The 24,047-nt window shown below is 38.6% G+C and overlaps 1 pseudogene; it reads right to left on the minus strand.

Annotated features, from left to right (window-relative positions):
* Positions 1 to 23,424: 23,424 nt before the first annotated feature.
* Positions 23,425 to 23,744, minus strand: LOC106507640 (large ribosomal subunit protein eL37-like; annotated as a pseudogene).
* Positions 23,745 to 24,047: the final 303 nt, after the last annotated feature.

Genomic DNA, 24,047 nt, shown 5'->3' on the forward strand with positions numbered 1-24,047 from the left:
TGTGGGATTTCACATGGCTCTGGGCCAGCTCTCTCTCCCATTTAGAGCAGGTCTGGTCCATGAGAAACTCATATGCATTCTTTGCCCCAACAAAGCAGTGACTCTCTTTTACTCTCTCTCCAAAGGTGTTCACTGCCCATCTCTTGTGCTCCAAGCTTCTTAGACCAGAGTCAGGCACCAGGCCATTGAGTATTCTCCTTACTGCTAGAGGACCCATAGCGTTTTAACCTGTAGTTCCTTCTCCTTAATGCTTAGATAAAGGGCTGGACCCCAGGAGAAACTGAGTGAGAAATACATCTGGGGTCAGAATCTCTTCTTCCTTTCAGTCCTGAGTAAGTGCCATTGAACTAAGAGTTTCATCTCTCCCTTTTTCCTTAGATTACGCTTCCCCAAGGAGGTCATGCTAGAGATACTCTAGACAAGTAAAATGAATGTAATAATAGCTCCAACCTCATAGGGCTGTGTGAAGGTTAAATGAGTTAATGTGTATAAATCACTTACAGCCGATCCTGGCACATAGTAATTGTCATGTAAGTATCAGCTATTATCATAATTACAGTGCCATGAGGATGAACCCTCTAGTTCATGTCTCTAGTCCTGTGGGCTTGAGACAGGGGGTGGAAACATAGGTAGAAAAAGCAAAGATTAGTCTCCAACAGGAAGGATACTTGGGACTTGGAGTGGGGGATCTTAAGTACATTTGGTTTATTAACTGGACAGGAAGTAGCTAATTCAAAAACAAGGTTATTGAAATTTCTTTGAGCTAGGCTTCAAGAAGAGAAAATGTTGAATAGTCAGACAGTGAAATATTAAAAGAATGCATTCAGCTAGATTGGAAGAAACAGTTAATGGAATATACTGCCTTGTTAAATACATACAGTAATGAAGCTTTTACTCAGTAAACTTACGTGAATTTTTGAAATCCCAGTTTATGTCTCAAGGCTGTGTAAGTAATTGGCTAAGATTTCAAAGGGAATATGAAGCCCAATAGAAATTAAGATGCCAGCTCATTAACCAGTCAGTATCTACCTGTCAGCAGTTCAGTTGTTGTCCATTTTAAGCCTTGAGCTGCTATCGTGGGCTCTGTATTTTTAGGCAACTGAAATCTGCCAAATATGCAGAACTAAGAGTCCTCCCATGTTTTAGGAGTCCTTTGTTTTCCAAATTTTATAAGATTAGCACATTCTTTAAAATCAGATAAAAGAGCCCTTCAACCTGAACTAGTAAGCAATGGGGTCTTGTCTACCTGCTTTAATCATTGTCTACCTTCCTTGATTGTTCTTTCTGCTCACTGGCCTGCCTGGCCTGCCTTCAGCTTCTGCTGACCTCCCTGTCTGCCAGCTTCAGGAGCCTTGCTGACCTGCTTTGCATGCTATCAGATCCTGCCGGCTCTGTCTCCTATCTCCCAATAGCTGCATGTAAAACACGTGGTGTTCTGCACATTTTAATTTAGCCACATTGATTCCATTGATGTCTCGTCAGATACTCTGGAGCCCATGGCCTCATCAGCCACATAGGACAGATCAGACATGGGCCCTCTGGTCTTTTGACTCTGATTATTCTTTCTTTTTATTCTGACTTTCTCTTGGCATTATAGAATTATGTGGTGAAGGAAAGCCTGAGGGAGGGGGAAGCAAGAAAACAAGGAGGAGGGAGTAGGAGGTCAGAGCTCACAAAAACACAAGAACAAAGGAACTGCAAATCAAGACTTCTCTGCACAGGCACATTCCCTTCAGGAAGTCAGTGTGCACCATCCATCATGTCACAGGACTACCAGCTCAGGGTCTGCTTGGACCCTGTGAGAGCTGCCTTGGCAGTTACTCATGAAGGCCACCTCTCTGCAGTCACCCTGTCTTCCTAAGGGGACCTCCCACTGCCTGTGGCGGCTTCACATCTCAAATATTTATTAAGGAAACTAAAAACAATTGTTGATGGAGCCTGTAGTTGGAGAGCAACAGGTGGGCCAGGGCTGGAGCTGCAGCCTGGGTTTTTGCCTGGTAGATGTTTGACCAGATTTATTTCATTATAGTTTTTATTTTGTTAAGATGTTTGTTGTTACTGAACACATCCAGACATGATATGCACCTATGTGCTTTTCCAGAGTACTTTTGGACAATTCCGATAATTAATTGGCTTTCAAAATTCAAGTCTTGGTATTGGAAGTTTTCCCAATATTTGTGTCTGGTTTGTACGTGAAGGTGGAATTGGAGAGTCTATGAATAATACATGTGATTTGTAACCAGCTGTGGAGCTGAAAATGGAATAGATTTTGTGTGTGTGTGTGTGTATAAAATCTTTGTATTTGCATCCAGTATTTGGAATTTAGAGTTTTAAGTGGAAGTTGTTGCTTTTATCTGACCTGTCAACATTACAGATGACACTATATATTTATAAAGATATTTACATATCATTTACCAGATGGATGCTCTTAGATTATTTAGTGTTCCAGCTTGCATTTGGAAAATAAATTAATAAATGAAGTGAAGCTGAAAAGCTCAGGGGATTTGACTTATTCCCAGTCCTATATTTCTCTTGCACTTGGGATGTATGACTTTTTGGGGTCAATGCTGTATGTAGGCTAATTAGTGAAATAGGAACCTTCCCACCTCTTTTTCTCTTTTGTCACTGCCCACCTGCAGGCCCACAGAGTATCCCAACCCTTAGAGGTTTATCTTGGGTCCTGCAGTTCATTGGTTATCATTTAAAATACACCTCCCTTCTATTGAGTTTTAAATGGACAGTCTCAAAGACCTAAAACATCCAAGATTTAAAAATTGGAGTTCCTTAAGAACTTCCACAATAAAAGCAAATCTGGTTGAAAATGTGCTTTTGCATATATTATTTCATTTTGATTTTTCTTTCACAATTTCTGGAGCCCTATTTGATAAGGATAGATTTTATTGTGTATGCTGTATAGATGACAAAACTGACATTCAGAGTACTATGGCATTTAAAGCCACAGTAAGCCTCAGCCCTAAGGTAGAGGTTCATTTCATCACATTCAATGTGCTTTCCACCACTATGGTATGACTCTTCATCTCTTTTCTAATGATGCAGTTGCAGGCAGCAGGACCAAAGAGGAAGAGAAACTTTTGGCTAGAGAAGCTTACTAATGTCCTTGAGGATGGCCCTCTGTTCTACCTCATCTGGAATAGCAAAACCTACTTGGAATCAGACAGAAATCACTCTGCAAGCTGTGTGATTCAGTTCTTAATCCAGCTCTTGCTAGCTGTGTGAACTTTGCAAAGTATTTAACATCTCTGAGCTCCAATTTTGCATTCTGTAAGATGGAATATCATGGAAGAATTTGAGATATGCATGGCTTATAGTGGAACAATATTTCTTGTTTTTAATACCTCACATGCACTTTCTCCTTTTGGGGGATGAGGGAAACTCAAATAAGTTCAGGCTACACGTACAAATGTTTACACACAGGTTGGCTTTGGGTTAAAAAAATAACTAGTCTTGGAATTCCCGTTGTGGTGCAGCAGAAACAAATCCGACCAGGAACCATGAGGTTGTGGGTTCGATCCCTGGCCTCACTCAGTGGGTTAAGTATCCAGCATTGCCATGAACTGTGGTGTAGGTCACAGATGCAGCTTGGATCTTGTGTTGCTGTGACTCTGGCATAGGCCAGCAGCTGTAGCTCTTATTGGACCCCTAGTCTGGGAACCTCCATATGCCATGTGTGCAGACTTAAAAAGAAAAAAAAAAAAAAAAAAGAGAACTAGTCTAATTGAGATAAGCAATAATTTTTCTGTTATCAAATAGTTGATTCTGTGGAGTTTAGGTTTTCCTAAACCCCATTTCATTGAGTTCTCATTCTTGGCCGCCTATTATGCCCAACCTGAAACAATCACATCATGAACTGTGAGGGGTCTGAAAATTTTTTCCCTACTTTCAAGCTAACACATTGGTTAACCGATTTCATGGGCACAGCTAAAAGACTTCTGGGTCAGAGAAAAAGGACATCACTACTCACAGCACAGCAAGCAGCATGAGCTTCACGTTCATGTCCATTGCCCTTTGTCCTCAAGTCCTGAAGCAACATGGGCAGCCCAGGTGAAACTGACAGCACTAATGGCCTGAACCTAGCTAGAACATAAATTGGGATTTGTACCCATGTGTTGGGACTTGAACCCAGACTAAAGCCAGTTTGTGACTTGAACCCATGGTTTTAAATTAGAATCACTTACCTGGTGTCTGGAATCTGGACTCACTGAGGTTCAGGTTCTTCATGCCTCTGCACAAAAGGAATTCAGTGAGAGACAAAGTGATAGTCAAGAAATAGATTTATTGAGATAGGACACTTGTGAAAATGCAAGCGGGCAGGCACAGCTACAGTTTTATCACACAAGGGGAGTGGGGGGTTGGAAAGGACTGCCTCTTTTTTCTTCCAGTGGTAGCTCCTTCTTAGTATCTGATAAGGTTTGTATTCAAATCAGCTGGAAGTGTGTTCCTCAAACTCTTGACCTTGGTCTGAATCTGAATGCAGGCCTCATCCCATCCCCCAACCAATGACCTGAGGCAATTCTTGCACCTCCACTTGTCAAGCAGACCTGTCTTATTCTGATGGCTTTTTTGAGCAATTTATTAACTTACAGTGATCTCCCAACATCCCCTATGTTTCCCTCTCTGTCTATGATCCTTTATTGGGATTTCTACAGCTACCTGTGCCTACTCCATCCCTATCACAGGTAGATGATACACAAATTCTGGTATGCATCATGGCTTATAATTCCCCAATTTAGGGAAACCTCTCATTGTATAATGGGCTGCAAGTAAGGCTTTTCAACTTTGACCTCAAAGGAAGTCATTATCTTTACTATACTGTGTAGAAAACAAAACTGCCCTTGGTTCTGGAAGAAGAGATCTTCTAAGGCTATGTGCTATATAAACATCCTTAAAAATAGAGTCCATAAATGGGGCAGGAGGGACAAATTAGGAGTATGGGGTTAAGACATACAAACTACTTTCACTGATAGATTTCTGCCTTGAGCTCTTTCTCTCTTACCAGTAACTTGACCAGACTGTACATTTTTAAGTTACTCCCCCCTTCCCAAATATTTAAAAGTACTTGTCATTGAGCACTAACTATGTGTCAGGTTGCTGATACTTCTCATAAGTTACAGAATATTATTTCCATTCCACAGATGAAACCAAGGCCCAAGTGTTAAGGTGGTTTAACCAGGGTCACATGGGTGATTAGTGGCGGGGATTAGACTGAAAATCTGGTTCTTTGCAATCTCACTTAAAAAGAAAGAAGGAAAGAAAGAAAGAGGAAGGAAGGAAGAAAGGAAAGAAAGAAAGAAAGAAAGAAAGAAAGAAAGAAAGAAAGAAAGAAAGAAAGAAAGAAAGAAAAGAAAGAAAGGGTGTCTTATGTGGTTCTCCCTTAAGGAAATATACTTGAAGGGGAGGAATAGTTGTAGAAGGGAAAAAGAATTGAGAAGCAGGGACAGAAAAACTGGGGGAAAATTCTCTTCACATTTTACAGTCATTGTTTAAGTCACTCTATATACAAATAGTACTTGGAGAAAGCTGTAAAATAATTAATAGCACATGGAAGAAACAATTATATTTCAATTGTCTACATTTAAGAAACACTTTGCATATCCGTTCAAGTCTTCCAGGCACGGTTTTGAATATGAATGAGTGAGGAGGAAACAAAGGAGGCCCAGAGGCAAGAAAAATCAATTAGAGGGCCTCAGACAGAGCACATCAAGGGAGATAGAGGCCCTGGCCTGACCTCACTGTCAAACTAGGTGAAGTCTCAGCCTGCTTTTGGCTGTTTTCTTATTGAGAATGAGTCCCCCTTCATGGCTTCCTCTGAGACTAACCCGTGATTGCATCAGAACTTGGGCCAAAATTTTCCTTTATAAGTGGCATGTGGGGCTACATGCAACATCTAAGTTTTTGGGCTGTAACCAGTCCCTTCATAAATTTGCAGCTTCATTGGTTAGGTTAATATGTGCCACAATCCTAGAAGGAAGTAAAACCGACAGGTTTCAGCCAAACTTACCTAAATTCATGGGACCTTGAGGATTCTACTTTCTGTTAGAGCAAAAATTAACTTACATCTTTCAAGTGAAGTTATGAAGTAATAGAGACGTTACTTTGCATTTTTTTTTTTACCTCTGTAGATGAGAGGTTAAATACAGCAGGTGGTGTTATTCTCAATTTTATGCGTGAGATACCAAGTGCAGAGTTAAATGACTTTACTGAAACTATTTGGCTAATTGCTAGTAAAACTGAACCGAGAAATAGTCTTTCCACTAGATGGCGTGGCCCACTAAGCTAGAGGCTTGGGGCTGCTGTCAGCAGTTAGCTATTTTCTCAGTATACAAAAGCCTGGAAGAGTCCTCCCCACCTCACCCCTTAAATAACTGAAATGAGAAAGCCTCATTAAAAGTTCTATGGTCTCCCTTCTCTGTTCAGCCATAATTTGGTGTGATTAGCATCAAGATGTAGATCTAAACACAGTATTCCTGGAATAGCTGCATTTTATGTAGAGGGCTGGCATTTTGGAGGCCACATTTTACAAAATTTCTGAAGAGTAGATAATTTTTAAAAAACTTTGTTTTACCCGATTAAAATGATTTATATCCATGATTGACATGGGTATAAGTAAAGAAGTCTGGCATCCCAGACAAAACATGGGCATAGAAATGAGAATAATCAATGATAACTATACTGTTAGAAGAAAATCATACCATTTGGATAAGGTTTGGGAATAGTAAGTGAGAATATGAAACAAAGAGAAATATTATTTTGAAACTGCATTCTAATTTTTGAATATCCAAGAAAAAATGTGATAGTGTGTATTGCCCCTATAGGGTTGGGGTGAGGAATGGGTCACATACCTTTCCTGGTAGGGGGCAGGAAGGAGTAGGCCAGGTTGCTGGAAGTGGGGAATGGCATTACAATGAGAGAGGTGGGTGATGATAAGGGTCTGGCAATTCTTGTCTTGGCCAAAGGCTTTGAGTTCTATCTCCTTGAAGAGGCTTTGAAGTTCCACAGGAAGGTCAGAGTTATATGATTTTAGCGAAGGGGATACATGCACTCAAGCACACATTTTGTCAGAGACTTGTTGCTAGTCACAAGGAACAGTTGTTCCCATGTAATGATTTTAGTGCTTTTCTAGATGTGAAGAGATGCAAGAATTTAGGCTCATACAATCTTCTGAAAATATCTAACTCTCCGAAGGACTGTTCTGTCAGTTTTTCCTAGAGTGCAGACTAAACTCCATACTTTAGAGTTCCTTACCTCTTTGTGTTGTACATAAATGTATCCAGCATTATAGCATCATACAGAATAATTTCACCATTCTAATTCCCTGTGTTCCATCAAACAACACAATTTAAGAGAGTAATTTGAATATCTAATTGGTTTTATTAGGTGATTCATGATTTTGGGGGCAACCAGAAGGGTGCCCTGTAGTGTTGTACAGATGGAAAGTTTTCACAGGAAGAGGGGTGGGGCAGGGGAGCTATTAGCAAAAGAAAAGGAAGAATTATTTTAGGCCAGGACATCTTTGGGGGATTAAGGAATTGGCACAGACTTTATCATGCTTTGTCTTCCTCTGAGAAATGGAGAGGGACCCCTGGACAGATTACCTCATTGGTACTGACCAGAAAATTCCAAACAGGTTGATTAACATCAATTTTTGGGGAAGGTTGAAACTGCAATTAAATAGCCTGGGATTTTGCACAAATGATGCCATATTGGGACCCTCTGCTTATAAACTTCTCTCCCCTTCAGCCACCAACCCCTGACAATCACAGTTTTATTTATTTATTTATTTATTTTACTGCCTGTATGATTTTGCCTTTTCCAGAATGTCATGTAATTGGAATCAAAGAGTACTTAGTCTTTTCACACTGACTTCTTTTCCTCAGCAATATGCATCTAAAATTTCTCCATTATTCTTTTGTGGCTGATAGCTCTTTCCTTAAAATTGCTGAATATTAACAACTACATGGATGTACCAATTTGTTTATCCGTTCGCTATTGAAGTACATCTTCATCAATTTTTGGCAACTGTGAATAAAACTACTATAACAATTCATGTGTAAGTTTGTGTTTGGACTTGTTTCCAAATCATCTGGTAAATACCTAGGAGCACAGTTTTTGGAGTACATGGTTATGAACATTTAGCTTTGTAAGAAATTGCCCAAGTGGCTGTATCATTTTGCATTCCCACCAGCAATAATGCTGATTCCTGATGTTTCACATCCTCATCCTCAAGCCATTAATAGGCATGTAGTCTTATTCTTGTTTTATTTTGCAGTTGGGCATCTTTTCATTTTTATTTGTCACCTGCTATCTTCTTGGGTGAGGTGTCTGTACTGATCTTTTGCCCACTTTTTAATTGAACTGCTTTCTTACTGTTGAGTTCTAAGTGTTCTTTATTTTGGATATTATTATTATTATTTTTTAATCAGATATGTCTTTTTTTTTTTTTTTTGCTATTTCTTGGGCCGCTCCTGCGTCATATGGAGGTTTCCAGGCTAGGGGTCGAATCGGAGCTGTAGCCACCCGCCTACACCAGAGCCACAGCAACGCGGGATCCGAGCCACGTCTGCAACCTACACCACAGCTCATGGCAAAGCCGGATCATCAACCCCCTGAGCAAGGGCAGGGACCGAACCCTCAACCTCATGGTTCCTAGTCGGATTCGTTAACCACTGTGCCACGACGAGAACTCCCAGATATGTCCTTTTGCAAATATTCCCCCACTCCCCAGTCTGTTTTGCCTTTTAATACTCTTTAAAGGACATTCTTTTCTAGGCCTATTTTGAACAAGAATTCATTTTTTTGTCTTCCTTCTTGTGGTTTCCACATGTATAAGAAGCTTCTGAGGGAATTTCTAGATACCACTCTGTTATTTATTTCCAGTAATAAAAAAAATATTTTTCTTTTTATTACTACTTTTGAAAAATTCGATTATGATATACCTTGGTTTAATTTTCTTCATGTTCTTACGCTTGGAATTTGTTAAGCTCCTTGGATCTGTGAGTATATAGTTCTCATCAAGTTTTGAAAAGTTTTAGTCATTATTTCTTCAAATATTTTTCTGTCCTTCCCCTTAGAACTCCAGCTATACATCACTACTTATTCTTTTGAACATCTGGGATATAGCTATAGTATTTAAAATATTAGATCTTAAGATTGCTATCTTATTGTTTTCTGTTTATTCTGTTTCTTGTTCCTTTGTTTAATCCTTTCCTTCTTGCAAGTTACTTGAAATTTTTTTTCAGAATTCCATTTTCACTTATCGCTGGTGTTTTAAGTGTAACTTTTTAAAAGTGGTTTTTTAGGTATTAAAATATATATGTGTAATGTATCAGAGTTTACTTGTATCAACATTTTATTGCTTTTAATGAAATGTGAAAATTTTATTTTCATGTAAGTCCCTATATATTTCCCAATTTTAGAACATAGATGTCTTTAATATCTTCTCTACTAACACTGAATACCACATCAGATGATGTTATAATTTCTGCTTCATCCCATCAAATATAGTTTTTAAAAACTCAAAAGGGAAAGAAGAGTGTATTATATTTGCCCCTATTTTTACCCATTCCTTTGTTTTTTTCTTCCTTTCTTAAGTTCAAGTCTCTTTCTGTTCTGTTATCACTTCCTTTCTACTTGATGTTACTTTAGTCATTCTTTAAGAATAGGCTTGTTGTGAAAAAACTCTTTTAGTTTTATGTATTTCTTCCATACAAAAGTCACATGCATTCAACACTCAGAATTGTTAATTTTATGTTCATAGATGCAGAGACTTTATTATTAGAAGAATGTTTAGATGTAGAGAGAATTGAGCAGCACAGGTGACAGTATTAAATATAAAGCAGTCAAATAACCAAGGAAGATATTATTCTTCGCGTGTCATAATTTAGGAATGTCAGACTCTAAGGGATCAGATGACTTAGTGTTATATGAAATGATAGTACTGAGGTCATTTAGGGATAAAGAGTGTCTATGTTTTCATATTTCCTCTTCCTTTTTTGAAAATGGAACTCTTGTTTTCTGATCCTCAAACCACAACTCCTTTTGCACTAACCCTGGAGTAGCTTGTAAGAAGGCAAAGATCTCACTTATATAATTCCAAGAAATGTTGATATCATGATATGATGTAGAAGGGAGGGTGTGGACATCTTCACCCTGTCTCTGAACAAGGGTTATATAAGAAAGAAGAAAATATTTTCTCCATTGCAACCTTTCACAATTCCCTTCCAGTTTCAACAATGTAGTGCATTGCAGCCACTTGCACTTTGTGATCTTAATTCAGAGATAGTTGCCCTGGGTGATTCCTTATGAACATAGTTGGGGAGTGAAGCTTTTTAGACTTTTTGGTACAATATAGGCATTTGGGGCCTCCCTCTAATATGCAACATCTGTAAACTTGGAAGATGTTGAAATGCATTGACGCCTTATAATTTATACCAACTGCGTTGGGGGGAGCAAAGATGAAAGGAAACATTCCAAAAGAAAGGAATTGCAAGTTATAATTAGGTGTTTCTACTTAATAGACTAAAAAGATATTGGCAGGACATGATAAAAACCGCTAATTATATTGGCTTTGATTTCAGACTTTAAGTAGGCATCTCAAAACTCTCCTAATTCCCACTGCAGCCATTGCACTCAATATTTTACCCTGGTGAGGCACAATGATCTCAGAATAAATAGTTTGAAAAAATGGAAAACAACAAAGAAAAAAATTTGAATAATGAAATGATTCTTGAGTATCAATTTATGTTTCCTTTGGTTCAAGGATTCAAATGTTTGCTATTTTTTTTTTTTTTTTTGGAAATATCCCAAAGAACAGCATTCCTAAGATAGCTTTTTGGAATTGTTATAACTAGACTTATATTGGTCATGGGATTTAATCACTGACTCTTTGTATGCCTGACACAGTGTTATCCACATACTAGGGGCTCAGGGCATTTTGTGGTTGATATACATGCTATTGAATGGAGAATCCTTACTGTCATATATGAAGACCAGTCCAAATAATTGAGGCTGACTTACGTCTGTGGTATTTGAGCTGTGTTGTCTATTCAGAGTAATCAATGAGATACAGAGCTCTGATGGCTGTGACATAAAGCACTATATGTTTCTGGAGCACCAGGGGCTTATATATCCATTGAGAGAGGGGTATCAGCATCTTACTTTTTAAAACAATCTTAAAAATTTCTTTGAAGTGACATATGCAACTATTTTGAGAAATAAAATAGTTTCCAAAGCTTGCCTCAGTCAATGCTAAAGACTCTTAGTTTCCTTCTAGCATTAACATTTTGGTAATAATATATGTGATAAATTATATTTTTCAAGAAGTTCTTAATAAGATCTTCAACTCATGTATTTTTTTTATTGCAATGGAACATTGACATTCCCCCAATGAGAGGTAGTGTCTACATTTTCTCCCCTTGAATCAGAGCATTCCTGTGACCGTGGTGGAGGTGACACTATGTGACTTCTGTACCTAGGCCATAAAAAACAACTTCAGCCTCCTGGGGCATTTGGATCTCTGAGATACAACTTAAGAAATTCAAGGCCACCATGTCACAAAGAAATTCAAAGCATATATAGAGGCCATGTGTGGCAGTTCTAGCCAACAGCCTAGGCTGAGGTCCCAACCAATGGCAGAATGAACTCTGCATATGTGAGAGATAATAAAATGATGGCTGTTGTTTTAAACTGTGAAGTTTTGGAGTGATTTTTTTTAAACATCAATAAGTAACTGAGACATTCATGTACATTTCTATCTTTTGAACCTTCAGTCATAGACAGTATCTGTTTCCTTCCTTTTAAGGTAATGATAATTTACCTCTCTTGTACCATCAACTCCTTGGTTTCTTCTCCCCATCCTTCTAATAAAAGTTTATATTATAACTTTTTATTAAATTAATAATTCTATTTGTATTATTATACCTATAATATACTCTGTTCCTTTTCTTCCTTTTTATCTTTTAAATTATTGCTGGTAATTACCTGGATTTTTTTTGGGGGGGAGGGGTCTTGCCTATAGCATACTGAAGTTCCTGGACCAGGGATCTAACTGGAGCCACAAAAGCGGCAATGCCAGATTCTTAACCACTAGGCCACAAGGCAATTCCAGTAATTACCTTGATTTTTAATCAGCTTTGTTTTCTTTATTTTAATTTGTTTTCATTTCATTTCAATACCTTCCAGTACAATTTTCCATAAGGGCATAATAATGGTAGCCTTGAATGAACCTATCTGGAATCCAGGTCGGAGTAGGTATGAGAAAACTTTGGGGACTTTGCATAACTGAAAATATATTTTTTAGAGTTTGACATTTCAAAAAAATCAAAGTTTCCTCACAGCAACTTTGCCTAAGTTAGAATGAAAGTTTTCAGCTTTGGGGCAAAACTATGAGCTGCTGTAAATGGATACACTGATACTAGGTGCATTTCTGGAAACAAGCTTAACTTGGACAAGATAAGTAGAAAGAGAAGTGACTAGCCCCTGGTAGTGAGCCTACAAGAAGGATTACTGATTTCTAGACTAGGACCTGGGAAAGTACATGCACATATGTAGAGAATAATGTGTGAAATAAAATTAAAGAAATTAAAGTCCTCACACAGGGGAGTTCCCGTCGTGGTGCAGTGGTTAACGAATCCGACTAGGAACCATGAGGTTGCGGGTTCAGTCCCTGCGCTTGCTCAGTGAGTTAATGATCCAGCGTTGCGGTGAGCTGTGGTGTAGGTTGCAGACGTGGCTCAGATCCCGCGTTGCTGTGGCTCTGGCGTAGGCCGGTGGCTACAGCTCTGATTAGACCCCTAGCCTGGGAACCTATGCCGCAGGAGAGGCCCAAGAAATAGCAAAAAGACAAAAAAAAAAAAAAAAAAAAAAAAAAAATCCTCACACATTACTGATGGGAAAGCAAAATCATTCAGCTATTATGGAAAGCAGCTTGTTGGTTCCTCAAAAAGTTAAATGTAATATTACCATATGATCTATCAATTTAATCCAAAGAATTCAAAACAGGTGCTCAAACAAATACTTAAACATAAATATTCATAACAACACTATTTCACAGTAGTCAAAAAACTGAAAACATTCTATGGCCATCAATGGATAAACAAAATTTTGTATATCTATACAGTGGAATATTATTCAGCCCTTAAAAGGGAAAGAAGTACTGATATACACAGCAATTCAGATTAACCTCATAAATATTAATCTAAGTAAAACAAGCCAGACACAAAAGGTCACATATTATGTGACATATATAGAATCAGTAAATCTATAGAGACATCTTGGTAAATCCATAGTAAATCCATTGGTAAATCCATCAGTAAATCCATAGAAACAGATATAGAGTAGATTGATGGTTGCCAGGGGCTGGGGGTAGAGAGTATTGAGGAGTAATTTCTTAATGTATGGCATTTTATTTTGGATGATGAAAATGTTCTGGAACTAGATAGAAGTGGTGGTTGTACAGCATTATGAATAGGTTCACTTTATTTAATTTTTTTTATTTTTTAAAGTTTTATTGAAGTATAGTTGATTTACAATTTTGTGATAATTTCTGCTGTACAACAAAGTGATTCAGTTATACATATACAAACACCCATTCTTTTTCAGATTCTTTTCCCATATAGATAATCACAGAATATTGGGTAGATTTCCCTGTGCTATACAGCAGGTCCCTATTGGCCAATCATTCTGTATACCACAGTGTGCATATGCCAATCCAAAACCCCCAGTCCATCCCTCCCCCATCACCTAAACCGTTCACTTTAAAATGGTGAATTTTGTTATGTAAATTCAAAACATCAATTTGGACAAAGAAGTAAGATGACGAGTGTCTTATTTCTAAAAATGAACCTATAAGAATGTGGCCTAAACTCAGCCTTTGTCCACTGGTGCCAAATAGAAATGTGGAGACAGAGTTTTGGGTGAAAGAGAAAAAGATACTTTTTTTTTTTTTTTTAAAGCAAAGGATGCTTTAAAGCCTGTGCCATCCATTGGGAAGAATTGTGGGGAGTTTTATAGCAAAAAGGAGAAAAACAGGTTTTCAGCTAGGAATAGGATTGGGGCAGACCTGCATTCTTCTTTCTTTGGGGGACTCTTAGTCATCAAACCTGATATCTGGAGATCTTGGCATGATCATGATGGTGGCGTTCTGGGTTGTTGCCTAAAATAGCAGTACTTGCAAAAAGGGGATATTGATAAGAGATTAGAACAAACTAGGAAAGTTCCTGAAAAACATCATGTGCTAATAATCTTTAATAGGCAATTATGCCTAATCTTAAACTTAAAGGGTAATTGTGTTTAGGGTGCAATTAAGACAGGGAGAAGGACAAGTAAGGACTCTAAGCTGTTCAGTTTTGAAGTATTCATTTCTAAAAGAAGCATAAGGAATATAACTTTTCTCTTAGGTGTATTAGATGCCTACATCATTGTGTGTATCCCTTAAGAGGGAACCAGGATCCTAAGGCTGTACTAACGTTTCTTGACTGTTTCTCCCTTGTTTTTGCATCCCTTTCCTTCCCTGATCAGCAACTGTCTAAACCTGTCCCTAGGAACTCAGGAAAGGCTATGGAGGCTGAATGAGGCCAATTTCCTAAGAACAAGAATGCCCCATAGGGCCCTGCTCAGTTACAGGAAGGCTCTGTTTTCTAGATCGGGAACTGAGAAAGCACATAAAGACATTTGTGAGAATTGCATGTAAAATGAAGTGAGTATGGACATGTATATGTAGATATGACATATATTTTGACTTTTTACAAAAATACTTTGCTTACCTAGTGCTTTATATAATTTAATACTTTGGATACAAGAATATTCCAGAAAGATGAATTCTGGCTAAATTTTACTAAATCATGTAAATATATTATGTGATAATAATTTAAAAATTCATGATCAAATGAGACAGAATATATGAGAAAAAATGACATTTAAAAATGTTAAGTACAGAATAACATCCAGGGATTTTTACAGTTAATAATTGCCAAATGATTTTTTTAAAAAACGTTTATAATTTAAAATAAAATGGAAGTGGGACAAATGGCAAGTTGAATAAGAACCTCACCTTAGAGGGCCTCCCTCTGACCAGCGAAGATGGCTATCTGCCTCACTGCGCACATTTATTGCGGGAGTGAATGTCGCTCTTCTAGAAACATGGAGTGAGTGAGCGCTTGCCAGGAAGCCCAGCCCAACCAGCAGCAGAGCTGTTATTAAGCTATAGCCCTAGAGCCTCCCAGCTTTATTTTATTGTTTCTGGGATAAGAGTGCTATGTAGTTCTTAGGCAACTTTCTTTCCAAGCAATTAAGTCCCCCATCTCAGAGGGCACAAAAAGGAAGTAAATAAGAAGGGGGAGGCAGCAGCTTGGTGGGGACTTCCAGGTTATTTATTACTTTAATAAATCTGGGCTCCTCTTGGCCCTCTTCAAACTCCTGTTTCTGTCAAGCTTGCGAGGACAAACAATAGCTTAATTGTAGGGTTTGTGGGCCAAGGTTGGTTCTAAGCAAAGTTATTGTCTGGGAAAGGCTGTTAAGTAAGACAATGTGATAGTGCCCTGGCCAATCTGTCATTAAACAGAAATTAAAAGCAGAAAACTTCAAGTAGCCACTCTCTAACTTGCATTAACCTCTTCGGTTGTGCTTAGAACCCAGGGGAAGATGGGAAGTTTAATCAGGGAGGCAGGAGAATAGAGGGGGCTTTGGAGTGAGAGTCATCAGAGGATCCTGCCTCCTGGAGGGCACGGCCCTAACCTGCTCTACCCCCATAGCAGCTGCACTGCCTAGGGCCCTGGGGACCAGCAGCTGCCAAACCCTGGCAACTTGTTCTTTTCTATGATTTTACTCAACCATTATTCCTCATTTGCAATACACGGGCACATTACTATTGCTGCAGAAGAAGATGGCCAGGGGCCTGGGGCTTTGCTTAGGTCACATTGTTGGGTGAAAGCATGGCCATGTCTGCCATGTGGCCACCTCTTCTCAGCTGCTAAGTTTCACTGGGAGCAGAAACTGCTTATCTCAGAGAATCAGTCTTGGACTCCACTTGGAGTTCATCCAGGCAGTGAGTGTGGTATTCCCTCATGCAGCAGAGTACAATTTCTCCCCTCTTGGGTTAAGGAATAGAGTAACAAAGAACTCTGAATGATGGTCAGGAACTTACCACTGCAGTGAAGAAATCCACAGAGCAAGTGAATCATCAAATGGTGATTTCAACTTGATTTAATTCTCAACGGTCTTCTCTTTGCCTGCACCATCCTACTTTGCTCCTTTATCCCCATCTCTTTGCAAATCTCTTCTCCAAGTCACTCCTCCTTGTTTGGGACTTTTCCTGATTTCCTCTGTCTCAACTCTCCCCTTCCCTGTTCTTCTTAGCCTTTGGTTTTGTTTCTTTGGTTCCTGTCTGGTAATTTACTCAAGTTTTTTGTTTCCACTCTCTTTTTCATTTCTCACCCCTTTTCAGAGCTTTCTGTCCCTTTCTTCCATTCCACTTTGCATAAACATGACATTTAAGGATCATATATATTTTCAGCACATATTGGTTCTATTGAATATGTTAGCTAGCTCTTAATTAAAGATAGTAAATATTGGGCAATTAATATTTCTCTAAGGGAAGCAGGACCAAATAAGTCAAGCTCTTTTTTTTTTTTTTTTTTGTATGTAGCGCTTGATTATTTTTCTCTATGTGATCAGTAATTCTCAAAAGTAATTTCCTACCACATACTAGTCAGTTTGAAACTTACCCACAAAGATTTTAACAAATGGAAAAAAATGTTTTCTCAACATATTTCTAATCCTGTAAAGATTATATGCTCAATCCTATATTTTTCAGCTTGAAAATGTTTTCCCTTATTCAGTCCATAGCTGAGAGTGTTGTTTCTCTACAAATAGTGCAATTGAGTGGATGACCCTGTAATCACAACTCTTTCTGTTTTAATGATGTTTGTTTCCATTGTTTCTCTCTACTTATATTCTGACTTTGTTAAGGAGAATTATCCAAAATTTGGAAATGAGGCAGAAAGAATCCTGCATACCCTTTCAAAACTAGACTGGAATATTTTATAACAAATCCACCCCAGGGTCATCTCACACTCTGAAGAAAAGTAACCTTATTTGGCTTATTAGGTATTATTTGATTAGGGCTCACATTCTATAAAATTGGATACTAAATTATGGAAGATTTATATGTTGCAAATGATTTGTATTGGATTGAAAAGATACCTCCAAGGGCTATGGTTTTATTGTTCTGTAGGACATTAACCAGTTTTCAATCTAAGTTTGCAATTTTATTCTTTTTTTCCTCTGACACGTATCAATTTCTCAACTTCTCCTTCAAATTAGCTTTGCCATCCTGCTGGTTCGTCATTAAAATGTTAAAGATATTTTTGACTCATCTCTGTACTCATATGATACTGAGCTCGTTGAAAAATGTTCTCATATCTTCAAATTTAGCTCAAATGACACCTTATGCCTAGACATTCCCTTATTACTTCTACAACATCTATTGTGCTGTTCACTGAGTTTTTATAATAAAAAAGTTCTATTTTAGAGATAGAACCTGTGTTGTATATTTCTTCTATACTCAGTTTTTATCTGTCAGTGAAAACAGAGACAGCTTCCTTAAATGTTTATTGGATTGAATAGAATTGCACTGAATCTGTTTCAATTGTCTTCAGTCTTCGGCTGCTAACAATAGCTGTATGGAGAGAAAGCTTTAGTTCTCACAGAATATTAGTTTCTGGAGATCTCCATTATTGTTTCTTGGGAATATTTACCCAGGCTAGTGTTTGTTCTTATAGCTGTCCATCTCTGGTCCAACTTTGGAGCTCTTCCTGGAGTCTCTAGGTAAACTGCAGCCTATATTTGAGTCATCTTGCTTAATGCCAGTAAAATGTCACCCAGGTTCCACCTCAGGGTGTTGAGCTTAAGCTAACTGTATCATGAATTGTATCCACACTGGGATGGTTGCTGCCTGGAAATTACAGAAAATGTAACATTTATGCCCCTTTTTTGTTTTCACATGTTGAAATTAATGTGTCATTGTGAAGATTCTAAACAGATGGGGAAAGGTCAAGGTTTCTTTGTTGCTAAGTGTGTTTCCATGGCTACGGCAATATGCCATGCATTATCAGAAAGCATCATTTATTTGGCTGTGGTGGCTCATTAGAGGAGGGAGGAGCCCTGTTTGATGGTTCTGGATGGTTTATTTCTCTTTTACTTTACATCTGGCTCTAAGAACCATAGTCATAGGTTGGAACACAAATAAATCTGGTGGCTGCAGGTGGAAAATACTTCCATATAAATAACCCAAACAGTTTAACTGGGACAGCTGAGCCCAGATTAAATATGCTTTGGGTAAAATGAAGCAGTGTCCAAACTACATATCTTGATTTGGCTTTTCTCAGGGCTGAACACTCTGTATAGCTCCTGCCCTTTATGTTCTTCTGTTTCCTAGCACTGTGTTGCTATAGCGTGGGGGAACCACATTTTATTCTGTGTTTCCTAGGAAATGCTGTCTTCCGTACTTGCTGTTTTAGTCCTGTCTTAGGTGGTTTTGCTATAAGGCATTTCTGGGATTGCAGCTCAGAGAATGTGAAGATGAGTACCTTGGATCAGACCATATTAGGGCTTAGAGATCTGACCAAGCTGACCCCCTTAGGACAAGGCCTGTAGTGAAAATTCTTAGATATAAATGTATGGCAAATTGAGATTTAATTCAAATAGAATCCAAGATTCTGATATGGGTGAGACACAGCAGTGAGCATCTCTGAAGGGATCCTGGAAGTCAGACCCACAGTGGGCTGTCTGGTTCAAACAATATCCCAGTCAGCGGCTAAAGATTTCAGGGACGTGGCATGGCTTCTAGGATGAGAAGTTAATGAGGTAGGCTATAAAGGGAAACTGAGATTCAAATCAATATTTCCACCTCAGTGAACACATGAAGTGGGCATTGGTGCCATGGATGGCATTCCAGACTTAAAGAGAGCAAAAGTAATTCCCATACTCCACTAGCCAGTGGGTCCATGCTATCCACCTTAGCAAAGTGCTGCCCACCTTGATAAAAAACTCATTTTAGACCTGTCACAGTCCTGGGATTTATTGTCTCTGCATTTCCAGCATCAAGCAGCAGGACTGTTTCTTAGCAGGGCTCAGTGAACATTTGTCAGTGAATGTGTGAGGTGGGAGGACCGAACATGAAGGATGAAGGATTGTGCCTTTCACTTTGAGCAACCAGCCAAGAACTGAGAGCTTCCACCATCTCTGTCAGGAACACGCCTTTACTCTGAATCTTAGTCTCTCTGGGTGATGATGGATGATGTGACAAGAGGTGCACTAGAGTCACAAGAATGAAGCTGTTCTCCTTAATCTGCCAAGACTGGTTGATATAGGACAGTCCTCTCTATTTTATAGCCTCAGTTTCTTCATTGGTCCAGCTCAGGATTGGGCCCCCAGTTCTGTTGCTGATCTTTTTAAAGTATGCTGAAGAATTAACAGCAGAAAATTGCCTGGTATCATAATTTTGAAATGAAATAAATTCATCTTGGTTAGTACCTTAAATTGATACTATGAAAGTAACTCCACCTACATCTGAAAGATGAGATATGTCTGATTTTTATTTATTTTTAATTTTTAAATTTTTTGTCTTTTTGCCTTTTCTAGGGCCACTCTCGCAGCATATGGAGGTTCCCAGGTTAGGGGTCCAATTGGAGCTATAGCCACCGGCCTACGCCACAGCCACAGCAACATGGGATCATAACCACATCTGCAACCTACACCACAGCTCACGGCAACACAGGATCGTTAACCCACTGAGCAAGGGCAGGGACCGAATCGGCAACCTATGATTCCTAGTCGGATTCGTTAACCACTGCACCATGATGGGAACTCCGAGATATGTCTGATTTTACCCTGCCGCTCTTCTAGTCTGGGCCATTGTCATTTTGGGCCTGGTGTATTTTTGCAGCCTACTAACCAGTCTTCTCTGCCTCTGGTTCTTTTCTACCTTTGTATATCTAGCTCATTGCTGCCAGAATTATTCTTCCTATTTAATAGCAGACTATTATTTCTATGCTCAGGAGAGTATTCTGTGCTCCACCAAACATAGAATAAAGAATAAGCTCATTACCTGTCTACTGAAAGCCATGCACAGACCATTTTTTATTTTCCATCACCGCTAATATAAAATAGATAGGCTAGGCTCTTTGTTTCTCCCCAAACTGGCAATTTTTTCTTCGTGCATGCTACATGACTTCACATATCCTCCTGCACTCATGCAAGCTGGTTTCCTGGTCTAAGGTGTGATCAGTACCTCCCAAGTCACCTGGCTAATTTTTATGCATTGATTGGCTCCTCACTAGCACCCCCTCATGATGTACCATGAGATGTACCACATGGCATTGACCTTATCTATCTAGAGGGGTAGAACCTAATCACATTTATCGTGGTTCCTCAGTTCAAGTCATACACACCTGATCAAACTCAACAAACAACAGATCTTTGCTGATGTTATTTCTCCTTTTCCCTTGAATCTCTCTTCTAGTTGTGCCTCCCTCAACCCTGCTGTATTCTGTGTTTGGTGAGCTACTTTTATTTTACACATGCTCTTTCTATATCACTTTTTTTGTGAACCCTCACCTAGCTCTCTCCTACCATTTAACTTCATTGCAAGGAGTTGGAAGGAAGCTGTTAGGCTACTCAGAATCCCAGACCCTAGCCCAGCCTTTTAATACATGTTTGTGGAATGAATACTACTAATTTTTGTTTCTAAGACAATATAAATTTCATAAAATTCTTCTACCTTAGCTGTATTTTCTTATAAAACATGTAGATTATATATGTAGGGCAGGAAATTTTGGCCTTTTTTTTTAATACATAAGGGGACTTAGATTCATACAAAATGGAACCTGGCCAAGATCAGAGTTAGAAAGCCAATGTGGGAGTCAAACCATTATATTTTACGTAAATGGAATTTTTTTTCACCATTTCTATAATGAGATAATCACCAGAGTCCCCTCCTCATGGATTCTAGAAACCACACCCACCCACCTGGGATCAACTCAAGCCATCAAAATGATGCTTTCACATCTCGCTGGCCTCCACCATCATCTACTTCTCTGTTAGTTGACAGGCTACCTGTGTGACTGGTGTGGCAAGAGGGACCTGACATTTGTGGTGTTCCTAGGTGGTAGAGGTTTCATATTTATTAGGAAAATTTTACATAAACCCTTTGCTCTACCTAATTATGATCTGTTATTAGTTCATGTTGCATATTTTGTAAATTCCTTGGAGGGAAGGGTAGATTTTTGGTCATTATTTGTATCAGCCTGAGCATAAGAGAGGCCAGACTGAAATTCTTACATCCTGTTTCTGATTCTATGGCATTTCCACCAGACCTCACTGGCTAATTAAGGAAGGGAAGGAGTTATGGAATCTTGGTCCTGAGCAAGAATTACATTCCTAATAACACACATTTGAAAAATTCCTTGCATTCTCTACTTTTAGATATTTCCTTCTTCTCTTGGAAAACTGATAAGCAACTAACTAGACACAAAAATGAAGGATCACCTTTGGCCCAATTTTCTCTTCATGAAAACAGAAAAAGCATTACTTTATTAGAAAGTACTTTTCTTTTTCTTTCTTTTTTTTCTTTTTCTTTTTTTTTTTTTTTTGACTTGGTGCTGTCCCTGTGGCATATGAAGTTACCGGGCTAGGGGTTGAATCAGAGCTGCAACTGCTGGCCACAGCCAACAGCCATAGCAACATGAGATCTGAATACATCTGTGTGTGACCTACACTGTAGCTAGATCCTTAAGCCACTGAGCAAGGCCAGGGATCGAATCTGCATCCTCATGGATACTAATTGTGGCATATGAAGTTACCGGGCTAGGGGTTGAATCAGAGCTGCAACTGCTGGCCACAGCCAACAGCCATAGCAACATGAGATCTGAATACATCTGTGTGTGACCTACACTGTAGCTATATCCTTAAGCCACTGAGCAAGGCCAGGGATCGAATCTGCATCCTCATGGATACTAATTGGGTTCTTAACCTGCTGAGCTATAAGAGGAACTCCCCATTAAAAAAAAAATTCTTTTTAATTTTAGTGATAAGCTCTATTTCAAAAATAACTTTCCTTTGTAGGAAGAGTGCTTTTGGTGCAAACACTCTGTTCTTAGATAAAACCTAGCCTACCAGGGGCAAAATAACAAGTGAGGAAATTCCTTTCGGAGCCCTCCTGGAAATACCTGGTCAATATGTTGTACTTGAATGTACCTTCTGTCATGGACAATGATTTGTTCTGTAAAGTCAAAGTATTGAGGGAAAGTGGATTTTGTCTGACAGCAAAAAAAAAAAAAAAAGCATACAACTTGAGAAGAAGGGCAAAGACATTTTGAAGCTACTCAACATCAGGAATCTCATGGAAGTTAGTAGATAGGATGTGTTAGAAGTAATGTAATGTGTCATGGCCAAGACTACTCCATTTGTGCATTTTTTTCTGGATTTGGAAGGTTGGTTTAACAGTTTACTTGATTACAAGGGACCTAATGTTAAACATGGTAGATGATCATTTTCTTGGTGAAGCTTGAGAAATTACAGATATCTTAAGAGTGATGGAATCATTAATTAAAAGGCTGAAAGAATCTTGGAGGTTATCTTCTAGAATTATGTTTTTCAAACCATTGATCACAACCCTTTAGTTAGGCATGAAATCAATTTAATGATGGCATTTAAAAAATTAGGATGAACCAAACTAAAATAGCATAGTACTCATCACATGTTTAAAAATCACTACCCTAAATCTAGATTTTTGTTTATTTTCACCACTGAATGAAATACCTGAACCCAAAAAGGTATTCATACACATATGTTAACTTGTATAGACCATTCCTGTTATTATATTACTGTGGCCCAGAAAGGTGAAATGTCTTGTCTAGAGTCAACAAACTGGTTAGTAAAAGAATCAGGAGTTCTTAGTACTGTCATATTTTACAATGCCTTCTATTCCATCCTTACAAAAGAAAAAAATTCTTCATAGAATTTTTATTGTATTGGAAGCTTGAACTATTTTTCCTTATAACATGAATCCTCCTTCTAGGAATTTGACCTCTTGGTCTCCCCAGTCCTTCCTTGGTCTGTCTGTTACATCTAGTCCCCTTTGTCTTGCAATAATTGGCCCTGAGCTTAGTATCTGTCCTCAGACCATTTTCCATTATCTCATCACTCATCTTGCTTAGACTTTTGGTCACAGTCCCCTTCATTTTGGTCCATGCCATGTTGTCTTAAACCCCATGCCCCCAAACCTAGACATGGTCATCTTTAACTCATATTTTTTTCTATTAATTTTACTTAATTGAAAGGATACTGTAATTTTGCATTCAACATTCTTTTATTATTATTTATTTTATTTATTTTTAAAAGCCAGAACTTTTATCGTGTGACTGCTGAAATCCTTAATATGAACTTGGATGCTATAACAGCCACCTTCTTGGGTTTCGGTGGTATTCCTTCACAGAATCTATGGCTGAATCTTAGATACATACTATTTTTAGATGCCTCATTTGACCAGTCCCTGTGGTATTTAGTCTTTTAGCTTTTGCACTCCAGTTATACTTTCTCTTTCTCTTGGCAGGGTAGCCAGATTTGCCACAGGTCAACTTCTGGAGATGGTAGGCCTTAGAGCCACAGCTGCAGTACAACGTGTGCGTCTTATTCCGATGCTTTTCAAACGATGATGTTCCCTTCGTCATCTTGCCTTCACCTCCAAGACCAAAGAGTGCATTTCACTTTCTTCTACTAATATTTTGAATGATAAAGTGTTTAATGAATTTTTCATATCGTGTTATAGAAAACCGATGGCCATTGTGTATCAGAGCAGCTTATAATAAAAACTAGCAATCTTTATTCCTGATTGGTGCTGCTCTCTATGATGGCATGGCTCAGTCTGGAATCCCTCTCACTCCCTCTCCAGTGCTAAGCTGTGAAGGGAAGGAATGGATTCCCATCAGATGACATAATGGAGTAGTGACTTGTGTTGATGGAGTCATGCACTA

This window comes from Sus scrofa, chromosome 6, assembly GCF_054392235.1.
Source record: "Sus scrofa isolate SSC_HxYL_T2T_F1_AM1 chromosome 6, Sscrofa_HxYL_maternal_Yorkshire_Landrace_v2.0, whole genome shotgun sequence".
Taxonomy (NCBI): Eukaryota; Metazoa; Chordata; class Mammalia; order Artiodactyla; family Suidae; genus Sus; species Sus scrofa.